The sequence below is a fragment of the Mustela putorius genome, unplaced genomic scaffold, assembly GCF_011764305.1.
Source record: "Mustela putorius furo isolate JIRA1106 unplaced genomic scaffold, ASM1176430v1.1 tig00000224_pilon_pilon_pilon, whole genome shotgun sequence".
Lineage (NCBI taxonomy): Eukaryota > Metazoa > Chordata > Mammalia > Carnivora > Mustelidae > Mustela > Mustela putorius.
The window spans coordinates 10,238,622-10,251,310 of record NW_025421321.1 but is presented as its reverse complement, the minus strand read 5'-3'; the positions used below and the strand labels follow the sequence as shown (position 1 = coordinate 10,251,310).

The following is a 12,689-nucleotide window of genomic DNA, read 5'->3' as shown; positions in this document are numbered from 1 at the left end:
TCTCCCACATTTCCTTTTGCCCCAGACCTACTCATTCTGTATGTCAGATGTCAGCCATGACACAACATCTTTCTTGGTCCATGTTGGCTAGAAACTCTGAACCCCAAAGGGTTTATTTTCTCCCCAGTGGGACACTTACCACTTTCTGTCTTTACATAATATTTCTCTGAGACTTTCCCTGGCCTGGTAGACTGTAAAGACCCTGAAAGAAGGATCCTTGTCTTAGTGCCCAAGATTTCTCCACAAATGCCTCGTACAATACCTAACACACCAGTCTTCAATAAATGGTTCCTTTCTTCCTTCCTGGCTGATGAGGTTAAATACCTTTCATGTGCTTAACTGGCATCTGTATACCCTCTTCATCGAAATGACTCTTCAAATCCTTTGCCCATTTTCTAACTGGATTTTTTCTTATTGTTGAGTTTTGAGTACTCTATTTATATGTTAGATCTTTTGTTAAATAGTCTCACAGATCCCTGAGGCTCTGCTCTTTTTTTTTTTTTCCCAGTCTATTTTCTTTCTGTTGTTCTGATTGGATAATTTCTATTGTCTTTTTTCCGTTCACTGATTATTTCCTTTCTCCCCTCTGTCCACTGAGTTTTCAATTTTGGTTATCACGTTTTTCAGTTCTAAAATTTCTATTTGCTTCCTATATATATCTTCTATTTCTTTTTTGAGACTTTCTGTTTCTTTATTGAGGCTCTTTTTTTTTTCATTTGTTTCAAGTGTGCTAACTATTATTAATTCATAGCATATATATTAATTTGTACTTGGATATAAATTCCCATCCATTCCATTATAAATATGTTCTCTCTGACATGGCTTGTCTTTAAATTTAATTTATAACATATTTTATCATATAGGAGTTTAACATTTTTATTTTAGTTTAGTTTAGTTTAACATTTTTGTAACAATATAAATATTTTATGCCATCTTTTTAAAAAAAATTTATTTAGGGACGCCTGGGTGGCTCAGTTGGTTAAGCAGCTGCCTTCGGCTCAGGTCATGATCCCAGCGTCCTGGGATCGAGTCCCACATCGGGCTCCTTGCTCGGCAGGGAACCTGCTTCTCCCTCTGCCTCTGCCTACCATTCTGTCTGCCTGTGCTCGCTCTCTCCCCCTCTCTCTCTCTGATAAATAAATAAAATCTTTTAAAAAAAAAAACAAAAGATTTATTTATTTATTTTAGAGAGAGAGAGAGCGTATGTGTGCATGATTGGTGGGGAGGGGCAGAAGGAGAGGGAAAAGGAAAACAGGTTCCCCACTGAGCAGGGAGCCCAGCGTGGGTGCCCTATCTCCTGACCTGAGTCAAAACCAAGAGTCAGATGCTGAATTGACTGAGCCGGCTAGGCACCCCATCCACTGTCTTTATAAAGAAATCATCTTTCTGTCACCTAATAAAATGTTATGACATACTTTCTTTCATTGTTTTAAAATTTCTAAATTTCACATTTAGATATTTAACCTCCCTGGAGTTTATTTGATATGGTGTCAGGAAGTATACAACTAATTTGTTTCCTTGTAGAAAGCTGAGCAAGGCCAGACCACCGTTGTTGGTGTAGGACAGGTGAGAACGGTGATCTCACTTAGCTTGGGTTACTTTCTCTCTTGTTTATTATTGAGCCAGTCAACAATCAGGACAAAGGGACACAGAGCTTAAGGACACGCTTTTGAGGAAATAGCTCTCCAAAATTTCCTTTGTCAGTGTGGAAGTGCCTCTGAATTTTGGTGGTCTCAGCAGCCTGCAGGGAGGGAAAAGTGCCAGAGGCTATAGAATCAAGGCAGCTTGCCTTTTATATCACCTTGGAAATTGAGAGGGCTTTGGTGGGGCGTGTCGCATCAACACTTAAGGATGACCCTGTGGTATCATAAAGATATGGTACAATGTGAACGTTCTATTCCATTTCAAATTGGGCATCCTTGAAATTACAGTGCTAGGAGACAACCCCCAGCTCCACTTATTGACCAATCCTTCCCCATGATTAGTAACATTTTCCACACCAAATACCCCTTATAGACAATGTCTGTGAATACAATAGATAATGTAATATAATATAATATAATACAATAGCTAACAGACAACTTCAAATGTTGGCCATCTTGATTTTGGTTTGTGGATTCTAAACATCAATATCCAAATGCTTCAGAGTTGAAGTGAAAGGAAACTAAATCCTCATTTTCCTTTTGATGACATATTCCAGGTTTTAAAGATTCATAACACCATCCAAAGCCTTTTTATACAGATGCCTAATGGTATGACATGGGCTTAGGACTTGGATTTGTGCCTTCTGATAAATATAGTGGTGTCACATATTATAGTGGGTAATTATAATTGTAATAATTCTGTAGCCTTCCCACAGTAGGGAACTAAGTCAGTCTATGACTTGGTCACCAAACTCTCCACAAAGAAAATTATTAACATGAGTAGTGAAGGAATCAATGTGTGGTTATAGTCCAGTTTAATTTTTTTTTTAAGATTTTATTTATTTATTTGACAGAGAGAGATCACAAGTAGGCAGGGAGGCAGGCAGAGAGAGAGAGGAGGAAGCAGGCTCCCTGCTGAGCAGAGAGCCTGATGTGGGACTCGATCCCAGGACCCTGAGATCATGACCTGAGCCGAAGGCAGCAGCTTAACCCACTGAGCCACCCAGGCGCCCAGGTCCAGTTTAATTTCCTATGAACTGATTGCTTCCTTAGTAATGGTCAACAGGTCCCTTAGTGCCTTTTGGGAAGCATGCTCCTATGGAGTCATAATGGATAATAAAAACACAGAATCCTGAGGAAGAGCATCGTTACAGGGTATTAAAATATGGCTCTGGGATGAAAAAAAAATCTGTGACAGCTAATAGGGAGATGGAGCATTGTGAGAATTATTCATAGTAGGTCATAAAATGGAAAGGCCAGGATACCCACCAAGCAGAGCAGCCAGCAATTCTTGGGTATTGTTTGCATAATGCTTCTCTAAATGGCAAATTGTACTCATCAAAGGCTTCTCAAAACTTTCCATTCACCAGGGCTGCTTAGGCAAGTGCACAAACGATATTTTTACATGTACAGATGGCTATGCACAGATCATATGGATGCCAGCAGCTGTGATGGAGCCAGGCTGTGGCACAGATCACCCAAGACAGTCCACGTGGCTTCTGGGGAGTCCTCTATTACTCATTTATTTGGGGTATAAAATTTATCTTTGTAAGTGTTTCTCAAGAACCAATATACAAATACCTTTGGGTGTCCTTAGGTCTCTAAGGTGATGGAGAGAGGAGAGTCCAGGAACATGCTGGCTAGAGACAACACAGAAAGAGCCCCAAATGGGCTAAGAATGAGCTGTTGAGCAAACGTGAAAATTCCTAATTCTGCTGAACTGAGATTCTCCACCTAGAGTCTAAACCCATAGGTAGGAGTTCTCAAACTCAGATTGTACAGAATCCCCTGGGAAGTTTGCTTACAATGCAGATTCCTATGCCCCACTCCCAGGGATTCAGACTCAGAGAGTCTGAGTGGGATCCAGAAACCTGTGCATCTCAAGTGTTTCTGAAGCATGTGGTCTGGGGACTATACTATATTCAGAGGAAACCCTCTGTTGCTTGTGGGTGGTTGTTTGTGGTGGAGGTTCATGAAAAAGGACTATGGAAAAGAATCATACACCTGACCCTCCCAAAATGCTGTGAAAACTTGGCATCTAGATATGCCTGTGCATTTTTAAGAGATGAAAATCCATACCTTTCCTCACATACTCAGAAGGATCCATGTCCCCTCAGAAGTTACATATCATGATAGCATACAGTGTCCATGGAGCTAATGATCTGATCTCTATTTTCACAGAAGGTATTTAACTTCTCTCCACCTCCAACCTCAGGTAACTCCTCCAGAACCATCCAGCATCTCACAGAATTATGAACATACTTGGCCCTGAGAGGGTTCTGATCAGAGAGAATGGCCAGGTCTCTGTGACTCTGTTGTCACTATTGGGAAAGTGACTCAAAGAGGCATCCTACTGAGAAGGATAGGCAGCTTGTCTCTGCAAACAAAGATAGCAGTTCAGTTCTGTGCACCAGACTGCCTTGCTAATGGCTTCCAAAGATAAGAGGAGCAAGGATCTCTCCTAGTTGCTGGTTCTGGTCAGGGCCTGGAAAAGAACCTTCAGAGTCAAAGTTCTGATTATAAAAGAGGTCTTTCTATTCCTGTGGCTTCAGTTCCAGAGCCCCCTCCACAGCTCCTTGAGCTTCTAGAACCTTCCTCTCCTGTCTCTCAGGCTATGTAAAACTGCAAAGAACAGCCCACAGTTACACAGGGTATCCCCATTGACCATGCTCACCTTAAGTCTGCCTTTAGACTTCTTTTTTTCATTTACCACATGACTTCTTAAGCATTTATTACTGTTAATTTACATGAATTATTCTTTTGAACTGTTTAAACAAGATAAAAGAATATTATTATTATCATTATTATATTCTTACCTTTGTATAAATGAGAGATGAGAGAAGTGTCCATAACCCTCTTCTGACTCAGAAGGCTCACAAATATGTATGCTTTCAGAAGAACATGTCTCAAATGGAACATTACCAGAGCCACACATTTTTAAACAAGACCTATGAGGATTACCAGCTTCCTGGAAGCTACAGCAACATCTTCAAGTCATAGCAATGAACTCTGAAATTCAGGTGTTTTTTACTCTTTTTTTTTTTTTTTTTAAGATTTTATTTATTTATTTGACAGAGAGCACAAGTAGCAGAGTAGCAGGCAGAGTTAGAGAGAGAGAAGCAGGCTCTCTGCTAAGCAGGGAGCCTTATGCGGGGCTCGATCCCAGGACCCTGAATCATGACCTGAGCCAAAGGCAGCTGCTCAACCAACTGAGCCACCCAGGCATCCCGTGTTTTTTACTCTTGAGTTAGAAATAACAATGGCAAGTGTAGTTAAAGATGTCAAAGGATAATTTCTTTGTGTTTTCATTTGGTTTGGTTTGTTTCAGCCAGAAGATATATTTTCTTCTTAACTAGCTGAGATTTCTCTCCCCCACCGTTCAAAGGGTCTGTTATTCTAGGACTTTGATTTCCTTTACTTAACACTGTAAGAAATAATACGGACCTGCTTTATTAATATATTTAAAAACTTAAAATATAGGGGCACCTGGGTGGCTCAGTCAGTTAAGCATCTGCCTTCAGCTCAGGTCATGATCCCGGGTCCTGGGATAGTGTCTTCCATTGGGCTTTCTGCTCAGCAGGGAGTTTGCTTCTCCCTCTATCCCTCCTCCAGCTCATGCTCTCTCTCTTTCTCTCCAATAAATAAATAAAGTCTATTTAAAAAAAAAAAAAACACCTTAAAACACAGAGCAGGAAAAAGAAAGAATTTAACGAATTGGTTATGGAGTATGTGAAGTTGAGCAGCTAGCTTACCCTTTCTAGCTTCCCATTTCTTCCTGCCAGCTTCCAACCAGGTAACTTAGCCTCTTCTTTACAAAGAAAGGAGAAGTTCCCCATCAGATGGCCTGCTCAGATTCCTTCCTACCATCCCCAGATCTGCTTGTGTCTTTACCTTCCTTCCTCCTGTTTCAGGAGTAGAAGACTCATCCTTCCTCTTGGCCTGTGGTTATATCCCTCTCAATTACTCCATGACTTTGGCTCCTTAGTTTCCTTTCTCTTTCCTGTGTGCCCCCTTCCTCTCCTTTGCATGTCTGCATGTTCACGTCTCCCTCATCCTGCGTTTATTACAAAGCTTCCCTCGTTTCCAAGCCCTACACTTTCTGTCCTTCTCTGCACACCCTCAACCTGGCTGGCCCCTACCAGTGCTGCTCACCAGGGACATCCTAACCACTAAATCCACTTCTCTCCTGCAGGGGGCTTTCCCTGACAGTTGCCTCTTGGCTTCTGCTCAAGCACAGATATTCACCAGGGTCTCTTGTTCCTTCACTCCCTTCATTCTCCCAAAGCGATCTCATCTTCTCTAGTGACATCAGCCACCACACACATGCTCCTGATGATTAAATCTACACATGTGACTTCAGTTTCCTTCTTAAGCATGAGCCACTCATCTCCAGGTACATCCTGGACACCTCCATTCTCAGTCTCTGTGAAGGCGGCCACTCTCTGCTCTTATATCACAGACCTGACCCCTTGGAGGCTTCTCTAGCTCCTTCCTTTCCTTTAGCCTCCAGATAATCATCCCCTATTCTTGCCAGTTCTCCAGTTAAAATGTCTGAGTCCTCCCCCTCCTTTCTGTTCCTGCTGACGCTACCTTGGGTCTGGTGCTCACTATTTTTCACTTGCAGATGCTTCCTGATAGATTTCCACGTAAGCATCTCTCTGTAACCACAGATGGGTCAGATCCCACAACCCCTGCTTTTAACCCTTGATAACTTCCTGAGATGTCCACCGTACAGCCCACTCCTGAAATGGCATATTGGGCTCTCCAGTACAGCATTCCATGTCTCTAACCAGTGTGATTCTCTTTTTCTCGCTTCCCTTCTCTATCAGAAGTGAGGCCAAGTTCTAACATCAGAGGTACCCAGCTGGTAGTAGGCACTCTGCTTGCAGAGGGAGAAAGTTAGCTTATAAAAATGACACCATTCATTTCTTACTCTCTCTATAAGTTTGCACCCTTCCTTCTGTTTCCCTTAATACCTTTGTCATTGTCATGAGAACCTTCCAAAAGATGCCACAGCTATCGCTCCTCCTACTCTAGCTACCAACCATGCTTCTGTCCCAGCCCCTGGATACACCAAACTTCACTTTTGCCTGTTATTTTCCCACCTATGTACCTATGATACTACCCCCTCTTCTGCCTGCTCTGCTTGGCAAACTCTCGACTTTCAAACCGCCTGTCAAAACCAACTCCACTGTGGCATCTTCTCTGCTTCCCCTGTAATGGAAACCCTTCTCTAGGGTTCTCCTAGGAAATTATTGATGTGTTTGCCTTTCCTGCTATGCCATGACCTCCTTGAGCTCAGTCTTTCTCACTCATCTTCCTATCCCTGGTACCTGGCATAGTGTTGGAGCTCAGTAAATGCGTAAAGAAAAGAATGAATGAGTGAGTGAGTGACTCTTATTGTCCCAGATGCCATTGACAGACAAGGCAGTGGGATCAACTAATAAATTGAGCAGTTAAGAGGAGGCACTGTTTCAGGTTGCTCTATGTTCCAAACAAGAGTCATCCCTTCTTTCCCGCTCTGGTAGTCCTTCCTTCTCCAGCTCCTGAAACATCAGGCTAGATGAACCTGTGTGCCTGCCCACAGCAAACTGACTCATCCCACCACCCACCCACCCCAGGCACCTGTGCAGAAGACACAGGCTGGGAGAGCCACTAGAGCCAGGGACTATGTCACCATCAGATTTACTGTTCTGATCTCCTGAGGTTTTGCTGGGACATGTGGGCTGCTTGTTTATGTTTTCTTATATTCAGTTATTTTAATTGGCCCCCATGAAACCCCTCCTTCTTATTCAAATCTATCCTTATATAGAGCTCCACTCAACATAAGCCATTGTCTTTTCTATTGATTGCCATTCCTAGTTACCCTCTCTTGCTTGCTAAATTACTGATTCTCATCTATACTCTTCCATTATTTGGTCTCTATTTTTAAACACTAGCAATTTATTCTTTTCTGTTAAATGTTTCCCATCGGATACCTCTGGACCTTCCCCCTATGTGTTTGCTAGAGATTCTTGCTTCCCTCCTGTGCCTTCACCTCAAAAAGAGCCTTCATATGCTCACTTCATCCTAGACATTATACTTGATTTTTCATCCTTTCATAGTCCTGAGAGCTTTCCTCTCAATAAGTTTTTCATTCATTCATTCATTTAATACATATTGAGTGTGGAGTCACTTCATTTTTATATTGAACCTGCACCCAACCAGGGAAAAAAAGACATCACGATAAGTATCAATAACAGAGGAAGTTAATTTAGGGAGTTGGTTACAAAAGTGTTGGGAGGAGTAGAATGGCTAAAGTTAAAAATAGTAACCATATCAAGGGCTGACAAGGATCTAGAGCAACTGGAATTCTCATGTACTGCTGGTGGAAATGAAAATAATACAACTATGGAAATTACTTTGCTCTTTCTCTCTTTTTTTCTTTCCTTCTTTCTTCCATTCTTTCTTTTTTTTTTACTTTGCTATTTCTTAAAGAGTGAGACTTATTACTACCCTATAATCTAATACACTAATAATCTAATACCCTAATAATCTAAACACACTTAGGTATTTCCCTAAGAGAAATGAAAGCAGATATTCGTACACAGACTCATACACAAATGATCATAGCAGCTTTATTTATTTTAGTAATAGCTCAAAATAGCTTTATTTTTAGTAATAGCTCAAAACTGGAAACAAACAAATGTCCATCAAAAGGTGAATGAAGGGATGCCTGCGTGGCTCAGTCTGCTGAATGTCCAACTCTTGATTTCAGCTCAGGTCATGATCTTAGGGTCATGAGATTGAGCCCCATATGGGGCTCCATGCTGGGTATGGAACCTGCTTAAGATCTTCTCTCTCATTCTCCTTCTGCCCCCACCTCTGCAGGTACATGCTCTCTTCCTTGGGGAAAAAAAAATTGGTGAATGGAAATACAAACTGTGATACATATATACAATAGAATAAACAGAATACTGTCCAGCAACAAAAAAATGAATGAATGAATGATTAAAATATGCAACATGGGTCAGTTTAATTATGCTGATTAAAAAATTTAAATTAAAAAGAAGCAGCATATACTGTATGAATCTGTTTATATAAAATTCTAGAAAACACAAGCAATGGTGACAGAAGACAGATCTGTGGTGGGGTCAGAAGAGGGAGAGACTACAAAGGAGCATGAGAAACTTTTGGAGCATGAGAAATAACGTGTTATTTTTATTGTGATGATGGTATCACAGCATATACTTATATTAAAGTTCATCAGATGATACAGTTTAAATACACGTGATATAGCTCAATAAAACTGTAAATAAATAATCTCAAAAGGAGGCTGGAATTGAAAAGTGGCAACATTACCCAGAGATTAGAAACTGCAGAGAGCCCCTGTTTACCCCTAGGGTTGGAGGAACACAAAGAAAAATGGTGTTCACAGAGCCTATGTTCCTTGGTCACTAAGATTAATGGGGTCTCTACGAGAACTGCTGTTTCAATTATCACTTCTCCTTCTCTCCAGGAAGCCAGGGGCACACACTCTCTTTACACCACAGGACCACAGGAGTGTGAAGTCATGTGTAAGTGCTGCTGCTTGTGGGTGCTTGTGGAGCCCTGGAGAGCTGTCTCTGCTGGGAGCGTCACCCAAAGCAGAAAAAAAAAAAAAAATGGCTCTCCCTTCTGTCTTCCAAGCTTCTCCCATCCTCTAAACTACCAGGAAGCCAGCTGGGAAGAGAGTTTATTTTGTAGGTTTCTAACTCTTTAGGCAAAGGAAAATATACAGTAAGTAAAGCTATGGTTCTTACTTTCACGCATCTGGTCCAATAGCATACCCTGGTTCTCCTGAGGTTACACAGCTCTCCCATCCCCTGCCTCCACTAAGTAGCCCACCAGAAAAGCATGTAAAAGCCAGGAGAAGAGGACAGGATATAGGCTCAGAAGCTGGGAGGACAAGAGAGGGTCCATTCAGATGAGTGGGAACGGGGCTAACAGATGTGGGAGGCTGGCCTTTTCCATCACCAGACAGCTTTTTGGGAATTTAACAGCCCGCCCCTCAAATATACCTGTCACTACTTTCTGTGAAACCCTGCTAGGGATAGAAGCCCTTAAACGTTAATCTGCCTACTTGCATCTTCACTTGCTGTAGTCTCAGAGGGTTCTCGAAGGACGTTGGAATCCACTGAAGAACTCAGGAAGTTATGTTTTGAACACAGAAACTTATAATCAATTTTGAAATTACATTTCTTCAAAATAGCCTACAGATTAAAGTCTAGTTCCTTAAACGCCTGCTGAGTTTTTTTGTAATAACCATTTACAAAGTGGGAGCTAATTTGATGTGGGAAGTAGAGGAATTTTTAGTGTAATTCTCGGCCTTCAGTTTTGTTTCAAATGGTGTGGGAGCTCCCCATGGTGAGTTCATGTATTTAAAAAAAAAAAAAAGATACCTCATTAAGTTGGCTTGGAACTGACAAATCCGCTGGTTGCAACCTTTTCAATAATGCCTAACAAAGGACAGACTTTGGAAAAATAAATGTAATGAAATAAAGAACAAACCACGAGAGACTATGGACTCCAGGAAATAAACTGAGGGTTTTAGAAGGCGGGGGTGGGGAGCAGGTGGGGGGTTGGAAGGGGTTGTGGGATGAGTTAAGCCAGTAGTGGGTATTTTTCTTTTTTTTTAAGATTTTACTTACTTATTTGACAGGCAGAGATCACAAGTAGGCGGAGAGGCAGGCAGAGAGAGAGGAGGAAGCAGGCTCCCTGCTGAGCAGAGACCCTGATGTGGGTCTTGATCCCAGGATCCTGGGATTATGACCTGAGCCGAAGGCAGAGGCTTTAACCCACTGAGCCACCCAGGCATCCCCAGTGGTGGGTATTAAAGAGGGTATGGATTGCATGGAGCACTGGGTGTTATACCCAGACAATGAATCATGGAACACTACATCAAAAACTAATGATGTACTGTTATGGTGACTAACATAACACAATAAAAATAATTAAAAGAAAGTTGCTTTTTCATATATGTAAGTTCAGAAGTTTAAATACGAAATAATATAATAGTGTTTGGAGTTTATTTTTATTTTTTTTAAGATTTTATTTATTTATTTGACAGAGATCACAAGTAGGCAGAGAATCAAGCAGGGGGCGGGGAAGAAACAGGCTCCTCGCTGAGCAGAGAGCCCAATGCAAGACTCATCCCAGGGCCCTGACATCTCAACTTGAGCTGAAGACAGAGGCTTAACCCACTGAGCCACCCAGGCACCCCGAAGTTTATTATATTTTTAAAATTTAGTTTTACTCATACAGGTAATTCACAGATAGCCAGTGTGATAATTCAAAAGTGCAGATAATGTAAAAGGTTTATATGACCCCCTCACAATCCCATTTCTCTAGAGCCACTGCTATTTGTGTGTCTTTGTGACATCCTGACCCTTTTTCTTTGTGTTACCAACATATGCATTCGTGGAATTGCATGGGCTATTTTGAAAAACATGTGTACAGAAGTGGAGATCTATAGATTGCAAAATTGGCTGTATACTTTTCAGCTACGTCCATTGAGAGATGGAGTTTTTTTTCCCCCACCCCTTGAATCCAGCTAGCCTTGTGACTTGCTTTCACCAATATAATGCAGTTTTTTTGACCAATATAATGTGATGTTTTGTTAGTTCCAAACCCAGAGGCTTCATAGCTTCTACTGTCACTGTCTTGGAACTCAGAAACCAGCATGGGAACAAACCCGGACTAGCCATCTGGAGACCAGAAGACCACATGGAAAGAGGTCCCAGATGCTCTAGTCTATCTACCAGATGAATATAAGGGTCTAAGTGAGCCCACCTGAGATTAGCAGAGCCCTGGCCAAACCGTAAGAATTACCTAGCTGGGTCCAGTCCAAATTACTGACCTGCGTAATTTTGAGCTAAATAAATGGTTGTTCTAAACAACTAAGTGTGGAGACTGGTTGTATTATGAGCAGAAGCAAACTGATACTAGACCATATAGTATGTAGTTCTAATAACTTTTTTTCTTTACTCACTATGTTACAAAGAGTTTGACTTGTCAATGCATAAAGATCCATCTTCTTCTTTTTAAGAGTTACATGAATTTCTAGATTTCATGAATTTCTGGATATTCTACAGTTCATCATTTGCTCTATGCCAGACATTTAGGTTGTGCCTGCCTCCTTCTCTCCATCTCCCCTCTATTACTGTATTGTAAGTATCTCTATAGTTGTTGTATACTTCCCCTACTCTGTCTTTTCTTGGCTTATAAGGGTTATCTTTTTCATAGACATTTTAAAAATATAATAAAATGTATCACTCTTTTTCTTAATGGCTTCCCTATTTTAAATTTTGCTCAAGAGCAGTTTCCCAACCATAAATATACTCTCTTTCTAAGACAGAATTTTATGTAAGTATCTATATGTATGTGTGGTTGTGTTGGGTTTAATTCATTAATCCTCTGAAATTTATTTGACTTTATAGTGTGAAATTGTGAATATTTTTGTCGACTGGATGGCCAAATGTTCTAAACACCATTTAAGGTAGTTAAATCATTTTGCACTGATTTGAAATACCACCTCCACTCTGCATTTAGATGATCTGCTTCAAGACTCTATTCTGTTCCATTGATCTACTTAGTAGCCTGTTACCAGATCAGTAACAAAAGGGCACTACAATGTAACATACTGCTTTATAGTATGTTTTGATATTGTCAAAATATACTTTTCAAAAATGTTTTAAGTATTCTTAAGTATTTTCTCTCTCAAAATAATTTCAGAGTCAGTTAAAATTCCATGAAAAAGTCATTCTGGAATTTTCATAAGGCTTCCATTAAGTTTATAGATTAATTTGCTATCAGTTGAACTTCTAACAACCTTAACTCTTGTTGTCAATGATCATGATATGCCTTTTCACGTATTTCCTATGTCCTTTGGTAAAATGTTACGGTTTTCTTTTTTAATATATTGCATTCTTATTCATTGACTTAGTTCTCTGAATTACATGGTTTTTTAAAGCTATTTACATTTTCTAATACATTTTATTTTATTTAAAAATTTTTTTGTAAACATAT

At 40.6% G+C, this 12,689-nt stretch overlaps 1 protein-coding gene across 10 annotated transcripts in view; it reads left to right on the top strand.

Annotated features, from left to right (window-relative positions):
• Positions 1–12,689, top strand: part of NMS (neuromedin S) — a 48,246-nt gene that overhangs the window by 20,303 nt on the left and 15,254 nt on the right. For 2 of the 10 annotated variants that reach the window (XM_045077713.1, XM_045077706.1), the window contains exon 1: positions 10,847–12,159. The exons of the other annotated variants lie outside the window; for them this stretch is intronic. The gene's annotated coding sequence lies outside the window, so the exon portion shown is untranslated. Of the gene's footprint in view, positions 1–10,846; positions 12,160–12,689 lie in introns of those variants that run through there. 10 annotated transcript variants of the gene reach the window in all.